Source organism: Triticum aestivum, chromosome 6A (assembly GCF_018294505.1).
Source record: "Triticum aestivum cultivar Chinese Spring chromosome 6A, IWGSC CS RefSeq v2.1, whole genome shotgun sequence".
Taxonomy (NCBI): Eukaryota; Viridiplantae; Streptophyta; class Magnoliopsida; order Poales; family Poaceae; genus Triticum; species Triticum aestivum.
The window spans coordinates 476,789,104-476,800,941 of record NC_057809.1 but is presented as its reverse complement, the minus strand read 5'-3'; positions in this window follow the sequence as shown (position 1 = coordinate 476,800,941).

Sequence of the window (11,838 nt, the reverse complement as noted above, 5' to 3'; positions counted from 1 at the left end):
TTTATCCACATGCATCCTTGCATACAAAGGATTTTTCTAGAATTTTCCAATATTGCGCACTTCTGTTAAGCGAGCAGCTACCATCTTTTTAGCACATGAGTTTAGATTTATAGTAAAAGAGGCCACCAAAATTTTTGCGCATTATAGGGTGGATGTTGACCGTCCTCCCATAGAAGCTATCCTTTTTAATCAAGAAGACATAATGCGTTTACGATCTTTAGATCATGTTTCTTATAATGAAAACCTTAGAAAAAATGTTCCTACCGATGTTCTAGTTGACAGGATTTCTGAACTTAATGATAATTTTGCTATTCAGAACAATGGGTTAGGTTTTTATCTTGAACAAAGGCTCATGACTTTTTGCCAAAAGAATGCTTATAATGATGAATTGGTTGTGCAATATGAGGTGCCAAAGGAGGAACCAATACATCCCGAGCTTGATCTTGGGGACTTTTGTCCCATTAAATTTAGCCCTTTTGATTACTTTAGCGTGCCACAAAGAAAACTTGCTGCTGAACGTAGGGAGTATGAGATGAGTTTTCACGATTTGCCTTATCATTATTATGGCAATACCTAGATCTATTCTTGTTTTTATGCCTAGCTAGGGGCGTTAAATGATAGCGCTTGCTAGGACGCAACCCAATTTTATTTTTGTTCTTTGCTTTTTGCTCCTATTTAGTAATAAATAATTCATCTAGATTTTGTTATGATTGTGTTTTTTATGTTTTAATTAGTGTTTGTGCCAAGTAAAGCCTTTAGGACCTTCTTGGGTGATTGTTGTTTGATCTTGCTGATAAAAACAGAAAGTATGCTCTCACGGAAATAATTATCATTCTTTACCAGAGAGGGATAAAATACCAATTCCAACTGCAGTAGATCAATATACTTTTTTAACCTGGTCGTCCTAATTTTTCAGAATTTTTGGAGATACACAAGTATTTGAAACCTCTAGATTGCTACAGAATGTTCAGTTTTTGACAGACTCTGTTTTTCGCGTGTTGTTTGCTTATTTTGATGAATCTATGGCTAGTATCAGGGGGGTATGAATCATAGAGAAGTTGGAATACAGTAGGTTTGACACCAATGTAAATAAAGAATGAGTTCATTACAGTACCTTAAAGTGGTGGTTTTTTCTTATACTAACGGAGCTCATGAGATTTTCTGTTGAAGTTTTGTGTTGTGAAGTTTTCAAGTTTTTGGGTAAAGATTTGATGTATTTCGGAATAAGGAGTGGAAAGAGCCTAAGCTTTAGGATCCCCACGGCACCCCCAAGGTAACATTCAAGGACAACCAAAAGCCTAAGCTTGGGGATGCCCCGGAAGGCATCCCCTCTTTCGTCTTCGTCTATCGATAACTTTACTTGAGGCTATATTTTTATTCACCACATGATATGTGTTTTGCTTGGAGCGTCTTGTATGATTTGAGTCTTTGATTTTTAGTTTACCACAATCATCCTTGTTGTACACACCTTTTGGGAGAGACACGCATGAATCAGAATTTATAAGAATACTCTATGTGCTTCACTTATATCTTTTGAGCTAAATAATTTTGCTCTAGTGCTTCACTTATATCTTTTTAGAGCACGGTGGTGGTTTTATTTTATATAAATTATTGATCTCTCATGCTTCACTTATATTATTTTGAGAGTCTTTTAGAACAGCATGGTAATTTGCATTGGCTATAAAACTAGTCCTAATATGATGGGCATCCAAGATGGGTATAATAAAAACTTTCATATAAAGTGCGTTGAATACTATGAGAAGTTTGATGCTTGATGATTGTTTTGATACATGAGGATGGTGATATTAGAGTCATGCTAGTTGAGTAGTTGTGAATTTGAGAAATACTTGTGTTGAGGTTTGCAAGTCCCATAGCATGCATGTATGGTAACCGTTGTGTAACAAATTTGAAACATGAGGTATTTCATTGATTGTCTTCCTTATGAGTGGCGGTCGGGGACGAGCCATGGTCTTTTCCTACAAATCTATCCCCCTAGGAGCATGCATGTAGTGCTTGGTTTTGATGACTTGTAGATTCAATAAATATGTGAGTTCTTTATGACTAATGTTGAGTCCATGGATTATACGCACTCTCACCCTTCCACCGTTGCTAGCCTCTCTAGTACCGTGCAACTTTCGCCGGTACCATAAACCCACCATTTAACTTCCTCAAAACAGCCACCATACCTACCTATTATGGCATTTCCATAGCCATTCCGAGATATATCGCCATGCAACTTTCCATCATTTCATTTATTATGACACGCTTCATCATTGTCATATTGCTTTGCATGATCATGTAGTTGACATCGTATTTGTGGCAAAGCAACCATTCATAATTTTTTCATACATGTCACTCTTGATTCATTGCACATCCCGGTACACCGCCGGAGGCATTCATATAGAGTCATATTTTGTTCCAAGTATCGAGTTGTAATTCTTGAGTTGTAAGTAAATAAAAGTGTGATGATCTTCATTATTAGAGCATTGTCCCATGTGAGGAAATAAAAAAAGGCGAAAAAAAGAGAAGGCCCAAAAAAAGAAGAGAGAAAAAGAGAGAAGGGACAATGCTACTATCCTTTTTCCACACTTGTGCTTCAAAGTAGCACCATGATTTTCATGATAGAGAGTCTCTTATTTTGTCACTTTCATATACTAGTGGGAATTTTCGTTATAGAACTTGGCTTGTATATTCCAACAATGGGCTTCCTCAAAATGCCCTAGATCTTTGTGAGCAAGCAAGTTGGATGCACACCCACTTAGTTTCTTTTGCTAAGCTTTTATACATTTATAGCTCTAGTGCATCCGTTGCATGGCAATTCCTACTCATTCACATTGATATCTATTGATGGGCATCCCCATAGCCCATTAATATACCTAGTTGATGTGAGACCATCTTCCTCCTTTTTGTCTTCTCCACAGCCACCATTCTATTCCACCTATAGTGTTATGTCCATGGCTCACGCTCATGTATTGCGTGAATGTTGAAAAAGTTTCAGAATTCTAAAGTATGAAACAATTGCTTGGCTTGTCATCAAGGTTGTGCATGATTTGAATATTTTGTGTGACGAAGATGGAGCATAGCCAAACTATATGATTTTGTAGGGATGAACTTTCTTTGGCCATGTTATTTTGAGAAGACATGATTACTTTGTTAGTATGCTTGAAGTATTATTATTTTTATGTCAATATTAAACTTTTGTCTTGAATCTTTCAGATCTGAACATTCATGCCACAATATAGAAAATTACATTGATAATTATGTTAGGTAGCATTCCACATCAAAAATTCCATTTTTATCATTTACCTACTAGAGGACGAGCAGGAATTAAGCTTGGGGATGCTTGATACGTCTCCAACGTATCTATAATTTTTGATTGTTTCATGCTATTATATTATTTGTTTTGGATGTTTAATGGGCTTTAATATGCTCTTTTATATTATTTTTGGGACCAACCTATTAACCGGAGGCCCAGTGCCAGTTTCTGTTTTTTTGCCTATTTTAGAGTTTTGCAAAAAAGGAATACCAAACAAAATCCAAACGGAATGAAACCTTCGCGATAATCTTTCTTGGACCGAAAGAAAACCAGGAGACTTGGAGTTGAAGTCTGGAACGCCACGAGCGGCCACAAGGTGGCCACGAGGCAGGAGGCGCGCCCAGGGGGTGGGCGCGCCCCCCACCCTCGTGGGCCCCTCGTAGCTCCACCAACGTACTTCTTTCGCCTATATATACTCTTATACCCTAGATTGATCACAGAGAGCCACAAAACCACTTTTCCACCGTCACAACCTTCTATGCCCATGAGATCCCATCTTGGGGCCTCTTCCGATGATCTGCCAGAGGGGGAATCGATCATGCAGGGCTTCTACACATCAACACCATAGCCTCTCCGATGAAGTGTGTGTAGTTTACCACAAACCTTCGGGTCCATAGTTATTAGCTAGATGGCTTCTTCTCTCTCTTTGATTTCCAAAACAAAGTTCTCCTCGATGTTCTTGAAGATCTATTCGATGTAATACTCTTTTGCGGTGTGTTTGCCGAGATCCGATGAATTGTGGGTTTATGAACAAGATTATCTATGAATATTATTTGGTTCTTCTCTGAATTCTTATATGCATGATTTGATATCTTTGCAAGTCTCTTCGAATTATCGGTTTAGTTTTGCCTACTAGATTGATCTTTCTTGCAATGGGAGAAGTGCTTAGCTTTGGGTTCAATCTTGCGGTGTCCTTTCCCAACGACAGTAGGGGCAGAAAGGCACATATTGTATTGTTGCCATCGAGGATAAAAAGATGGGGTTTATATCATATTGTTTGAGTTTATCCCTCTACATCATGTCATCTTGCTTAAAGCGTTACTCTGTTCTTATGAACTTAATACTCTAGATGCATGATGGATAGCAGTCGATGTGTGGAGTAAAAGTAGTAGATACAGAATCGTTTCGATCTACTTGACACGGACGTGATGCCTATATTCATGATCATTGCGTTAGATATTCTCATAACTATGCGCTTTTCTATCAATTGCTCGGCAGTAATTTGTTCATCCACCGTAATACATGCTACCTTGAGAGAAGCCACTAGTGAAACCTATGGCCCCCGGGTCTCTTTCTTATTATATTGCATCTCTTTTATTTACATAGCATCTCGTTTACTATTTTGCAATCTTTACTTTCCAATCTATACAACAAAAATACCAAAAATATTTATCTTACTATCTATATTGGATCTCATTTTTGCGAGTGACCGTGAAGGGATTGACAACCCCTTTATCGCATTGGTTGCAAGGTTCTTGATTGTTTGTGCAGGTACTAGGTGACTTGTGCATTGTCTCCTACTGGATCGATACCTTGGTTCTCAAAAACTAAGGGAAATACTTATGCTACTTTGCTGCATCACCCTTTCCTCTTCAAGGGAAAACCAACACATGCTCAAGAGGTAGCAGTTGCCTCTACCGTGCACGCTGCACGCCCAGAATCAATGATAGCTTCTGCGTCTGAGACCGTCGGCCTGGGTTGCTGATACGTCTCCAACGTATCTATAATTTTTGATTGTCCCATGCTATTATATTATCTGTTTTAGATGTTTTATAAGCATCAATATGCTATTTTATATTATTTTTGGTACTAACTTATTAACCCAGATCCCGGTGCCAGTTTCCGTTTTTGCCTTGTTTTTTAGGTTTACAGAAAAGGAATATCAAATGGAGTCCAAACGGAATAAAACTTAAAGATGATTTTTCTTGGACCAGAAGACACACATAGGACTTGGAGAGGGAGGAAGAAGAGTCCCGAGGGCTCCACAAGCCCTCAGGGCGCGCCCCTAGCTTGTGGGCCCCATGGGAGTCCTCCAGTACTACTGCGGGATGGTCCAAACGAGACACTACGATCAGAGACCCTTCGACGAAACTGTGTGTGATGCCATAATCGCAAAGGGTGGTGTAAAAACTGTCAAAAAGGTGCAAAATGTTTGCGATGGCGGATGCATCAAACACAGTTCTGATTTTAATTGCATGTGCGATGCAGGGCATACGGTTTAGTTCAATGAACTGTTTGCGATGAGGCGGAACAAAAGAAACGGGCAGCCAGATGAAGGTGTGTACGATATACAGCATATGGTTCACTAGGATGAACTGTGTGTGATTAGGCAACACAATAGAAACGGTTCAACTGAACAAGATGTGTGTGATACGCGACAAACAGGTCCGTAATCAGAAATGTGTGCGAAGACCAATAATAACACAGACGATTGCTGCTAATAAGTCATGTGATTTGCTTTGTCTACAGAAGAATAACATGTATATGTGTATATATAATTGAAATAAACATCCAATTACATAAGTGACTATACAGATCATTCACACACACCTCAATAAACAATTGCATGCATTCTAAAGTAGGAGAAACGATCGTCTAGTCATCTACTTCTTGTGATGCTCCCACCACTGCTATGTGGCTTGATCCCTCGTCTGGGGCAGGAAGAAGACAGTTCCTCATGTCAACGATCCGCCTGTACATCTCGTAGCATGTGTACGCGTCCTTGGCCATGTACTTGACGTGTTCTTCATCCAGTCTCTCATGCCAAACACTATGCCAGGTGTTCTTGTCCTTCATGCTCTCTTCCTTCATCTTTGTGTAGTAGGGGTCGATGATGGCCAAGGCGAGGTCAACCAGGGAGTTCAGTTTGTTCTTATCGCTTCCCCAGACCTTGTAGTGGTGCAGGATGTTGACAAGATTCGGGCATTTCAAGCCCGAAACCTTGAGCCCTTTTAGATTGTTGGTGGTGTCCACCGTAACAAAACTGTAGTCCGGGCTGTTGATAAACCTGGAGAAATGCTCGCAAGGCCTTGTGTCCAGATGGTAGTGGTAGACGAGAACGTCATGTCGCACGCAAAACTAGGCAACGGCAACCTTCTGATCATGCCCGGCACGACCCATGGTCTACTCGAGGTCGAAGCCGACCACTTGGTACTTGTCCTCGGCAAGGAACTGCTCCATAGTTTGGATAGATCTCTCCACTGAGACCATATCATTCGTGTACACCACCGAGAGAGCCTTCCCCCTCATGTGGGTGTCCACGACGAGTTGCGTGGTGAACTGCCCGCCGTTGTCGTCGGCGGACGCTGGGACTGCCATCGGAGCCACGGGGAGCGCCATTGGAACCGCTGGATGTCCTTTCTGTATGTGTCCTCATGGGTGTGTTTATTGTGTCGTGTGAGCCAAGAGATAAAGGTAAATGGCTGCAGGAATAAAAGGGGGCCGGGCAGCATGGATTCCCGGTGCGTCCGCATGGCAGTTTTTGCAGTGGATAACTGCATCATCGTGCCGCGCCCGGCGCAACCGCATGCACACGAATGTGTGAGATCGTGCGCCGGCCCCAAACACTGGCAGCGCGCGTGGATGGACGAGGGCAGAGAACCTGGAGGGACACGAGAGTAGAGCGCGCGCGGCGGGACGCGAGCAAAGCACACCACGGCCGCCTCAACCGCAAGCAACCAAATGCATAGAGCCGTTGAACACGGAGGAAATGGTCGCCTACAAGCCGGCCAACAGCTGCGTCGCTGCATAGAGCACGGCCGTGTGGTACTACCTCTGTCTTGGTCTATAGTCCCCTTTATATTCTGTGCCATACTTTGCCCTTAAATTTAACCAACAAAATGTTAATGCATGTTAAAAATTAAATAATTGGAAACTATGTTCAAATACGAATCCAACTATATAATCTTTGGCGACATGCATTCGTATTTTATTAGTTAAATCCTACTTATAAAACAGGAAGGGGGTATAATAGGTAATTAAACCACAAACATTTTCTTGTATTAACCATATGTGTACGTGGCCTTTCGTCCTCCTCTCGCACGTCTTGTCACCCCGCTGTCGCAGACGGCTTACAGCGCAAGCTTGCGCAGCGTGCGGGGGCGTTCTTTTGGCCAAACGGTGGCACCAATGAATCGTTGGTAAGCCCGTCCCCGCACAACCTTGCAGTTTCCCACCCAAGATTCCCGCCTGACTATGTGAGATCCCCCAAAATCCCAATGCTTACCGGCCTGCTATATAAAGCCTCATGGTCGGCGAGACCTGCGTCGCATTTCCCCCTCCCTCCATGTAGCTTATCTCGTCTGCTTCTCCCACAATCGCCAATGGCACCGGTCCGTCATCATTGCTCAACCACACCGCCATCATCAGAGGACAGCTCCAGTTGGAAGCCTACACCGCGGCGGCGGCGCAGTCCCCGGTGTAGTGTAGTGCGCGTGGCATCCCTGTTGGGTGTGGGCGGAACACCCACAACACGCTCCGCTGCCGTTGCCCGTCGGCAGCTGTTGCGGCCACCGTTGCCGCCACACCACCATCGAAAGCCAGGGCCATCGTGTGGGGACCCCGACTCATAAGTCGAGATCACCGAATGCACGTGTACAGTGATCCCAGAGATCAATGCTCACTGAACACACAGAAGCTGAATAACAAGAGTCTTACATCCATACATACCGTCTTACATAAATTATGACCATTATGGTCAAGTCTTACATTGATAAAGCCTTAAGGGCTGAACATCAAATGAAACACAAGAAGCGGAAATCTTCGTCGATAAGTAGAACCCATGCCATCTGCCTTAACCCTACAGGCATTCTGACTGGGAAACGTCCTAGTTCACATGTTCGTCTCCAAAGAACTCTTCTTCGAACTCCTGTTCTTCCATGCCTGGCCAATTAAATAACCAGTGGCAAGCCAATGAGTACTTTGAATGTACTCGCAAGCAACCCATGTTTTGGTTCAAGGTACAAAAATGCATGATATAGGTAATTTTTTGCGAAAAGCTAGTTTTGAGTGCAATGACATGTTCAACAACTTGTAAGACATGCATCAGGAGAATTCAATTGACCATGAGGACAGGTTACAGATACCAATATAAAAAGAGTGGGCACCAACCCAACTCAATCATGTCAAGTCCTTTGACTTGACCCAAGTAGTTCTTCCCACTTATCCAAACACACACATTGGTTTGTAAACATGTGGACGTAGCCCAAGAGCGGTTACCCAACTGTCCTTGACCGTGGACACGGCTATTCGAATAGTTTTACACTCTGCAGAGGTTGCACACTTTACCCACAAGATCCGGGAACTTCCGTGTCTTCCACGACCCGCGGTACCTCAAGTATCCGGGGTAAGCACCCGATCACTATCTTTCCCTAGACGACACTAACATGGAGTCCACTCGATTGGTAGTAACCCTCGTGCCCAACATTTCACAACTTAAAATTGCGGAGCCTCGCTCCTATATTCATCACATACCACTGGCACGGGGTACCAACGGTGTGTCCGGTGCCCCATACAAATGTTCTTGGCCGCCCTACCTGGCACGACCCCGTCCCGAGAGAGAGCACCAACTCTCCCCCGTCACTAGTAATGCGGGCTCCAAGCTAGTATCGGCCTAGGTAATCAATAATGCCCTTTCCCATATAAGGGTAGAGTGGTTGCGCATGTAAGGTTGGAATAACGACCACAACTTAAACCAATCCATTTTTGAAAACAACACACACTTGCCTTGGTACACCACTTCGTCATCAAGTGGCTACCCAACTCATCATCTCCCTCGGGCATAAGTGGCACCCGACGGGGTTTTCGAAAAGTCCTTTGAAAATACTTTGTCTCCATCACCATGCATATTCCCGTCCCTTTTTGCATAGCACTACTTAGCATCCTATCTACTCCCACCGGCATAACCCTCATAGAAAGGTAGGGTCATGCATCATGCAAGTGTCAATGAGAAAAGCAACAAAGGCAAACCACCTCAAGTGGTCACCATTTTATCATGACTTCGATGCAAGCAATAAAAGTGCCATATGAGATGCAAAAAAGGGGTTTCTTAGACATGGTCAAAGGGCTGCTTGCCTGGCTCAACAAAGTCTTCTGGGTCTTCAAAGTCTTCTGGTCCAATTCCTTCGTCAGCAATGCAATCTATCGTCGTAAAATAATAACAAGGAAATAAGGCAATAATAAAACAGAAAAACCAAAGTGCTCAGAAAAATGTCAACTCATTTTTGTTAAATACTAGGGTGAAAACTAAGAAGGGGAAAATTCCTAGTTTTGGACTTGTAGTAGCAGAATAGGAGAAATGGATTTTCAGAGGGGAATATAAATGCTCAAATTTGAATTTAAATTTGAACAGTACAGAACAGTGTGATGGATGTGCATTAATATTACATCAATAAATAGGTGGAATTATTCTAAGATTTTAGGAGTTGGAATTATTCCACTTGGATAAATATTTTATCCTGTGGAATTTTTATAAAATAGACAGAAAAAGGAAAAGAAAAGTGGTACTATGCCACTGGGCTAGAAAGACCACAGTGCAGCAGGCCCAGAGGGGATTCAGCCCGTGCGAGGCTGCCACGTCGAAGGCGTAAAGGTAAAATACGCCTTCAGCCGTCGCAGCGAAATGGTTCGCGCGCGCGTGCGTTTTAAACCTGACGGGTGGGGCCCACCCGTCAGTATGTGAGGCTGACTGACGGGCCCCACGGCCGTCGTCTTCAACCTCGGGCCAGAGAGGGGGGGCGAGCTCACCAGCATCGCTGTGGTCAATGGTGAGGCGATCCAAGCGCACCGGCTTGCTCAGGGCGGAGTCGCCGTTCGGGTGGAAGTGGAGGCGGTCACCAGAGTGCAGGGGTTCGCCGGCGATGAGGAAGCCAGCGGAAGGGCCTCGGGAGGAGCCTGGTTAGCTTGTTCCGAGCTACAATAGGAGCGGGAGAAAGAGGGGAATGGATCAGTGAGGTGAGGCGGTTCCAGATCGAGAGAGAGAGAGGGGGGGCAAAGGAGGCCTGTACCACGAGATCGACGGCGACCCGAAGCGGCGGGGCTCGAGCTCGATCTCGAGCTTGGGCGGCTCTGGGGATGAACGGGAGGCCCAGTGGGGCTATTTGGAGTGGGAGGGAACGAGTGGTGGCGAGAGGAGGGCTCAGGAATGCCTTATATAGGCGAGCGGCGGTCCACCTTGGGCTCGTGCGCCGGCGAGCTCGTGCTCGTTGCTACGGGCCTCGGGAGGGTGCTGCGCCGAGTCTAGGGTGTTCGTGGGGGTTGACTACTCCCAGGGGAAGAAGAGAGGGAGCGGGGAGGGGTCAGAGACGCCGCGCGTGTGAGGCTGCTCATTGGAGCTCTCGGGCGGCCGGCGCGCGTGCGAGCAAGGGCAGCAGGAGGGAGAAGGAGGAGGGGGACAGAGGCGTAGCATGCTGCAGACGTGGAGGAGCATCGGCTGGCGTGAGGGGGAGAGCCGAGGTGGCCGGAGGTGGTTGGCCGGGGGTGGCTACAATGCGGGAGCGCCCTGTAGCGCGCTCCAGAGCGTGCAAATGGCCGGCATGCCATTTTTTGGCAAAGTGGGCATGGACAAGCATGTCTGGTAGCTCTAGGAAGGAGTAAAGAATGTGGGGAAAGCCTTGGATGTCTTGGGTGGCCACTGGAGTGAGGAGGGAGGAGAGGAAGAGGGGTGCAAGGGCTGTCTAGAGAGGTAAAAGAGGTGGTTTCACCCCTTAATTATTGATCTGAGATGCAGCCATTGCTACTGGAGGTTGAAGAGGTCTAGGAGGAGCTGTGGTAAGAAGTTGAGCTCAAGGAGATTAGTTTAAGGGGTCAAAATGGTGTTTTTGGAAAAATGGCAGAAGGTGTTTGATGATGGTTTGGGCCAGCAGATGATTTCCAATTGCCATGAGACTCCACAGGGTGAAATGACACATATAATTAGGGCCTATCACCAATTTGGAGCTTATTTGGGTAAAGTTGCCAATGCAACTTTTGTAAACCCTAGAAATGAGCAGAAATAGACTTGTGTAGATCTAGTTGAGCATAACACTTCTCCTTGATGCACTACTTGGTGTAGTGGCCTCATTTGGTCATGTGAACATGCTCACAAAAGTTGGGGTTAAGGCGAGAAAGTTGGTAGTACAAACTTGCTCAAATTAGGTTCTGAACAAAAAGGGTTATGGGGCATTTTGGTGGACCATAATGACCTTGATTGAAGTGAGGCTTTGCAAGATCATCACAATATGCATTTGTGACTTGCTGGATTTTTCTTGGATTTTTATGGAAATATTTCCTGTAGAAATATTTCAAATCCTTGAAATGGGCAGAAATGGTTTTGGGAGGTTTTGTTCAATATTTTGAACATTACCATGTGTTGAAACTCTTATATATGGAAAATATATGTCCACTGAGGTTTCCTGATTTTTGTCAAATATTTTTAAAATGATAAAATATTTTTCCCTATTAAAGACCATTTCTGGCCTTTAGAAAAAGCTTTTAAGTAAAATAGGAAAATAACTTTTAAAATTATATTTTTGGGGTTTATGGGA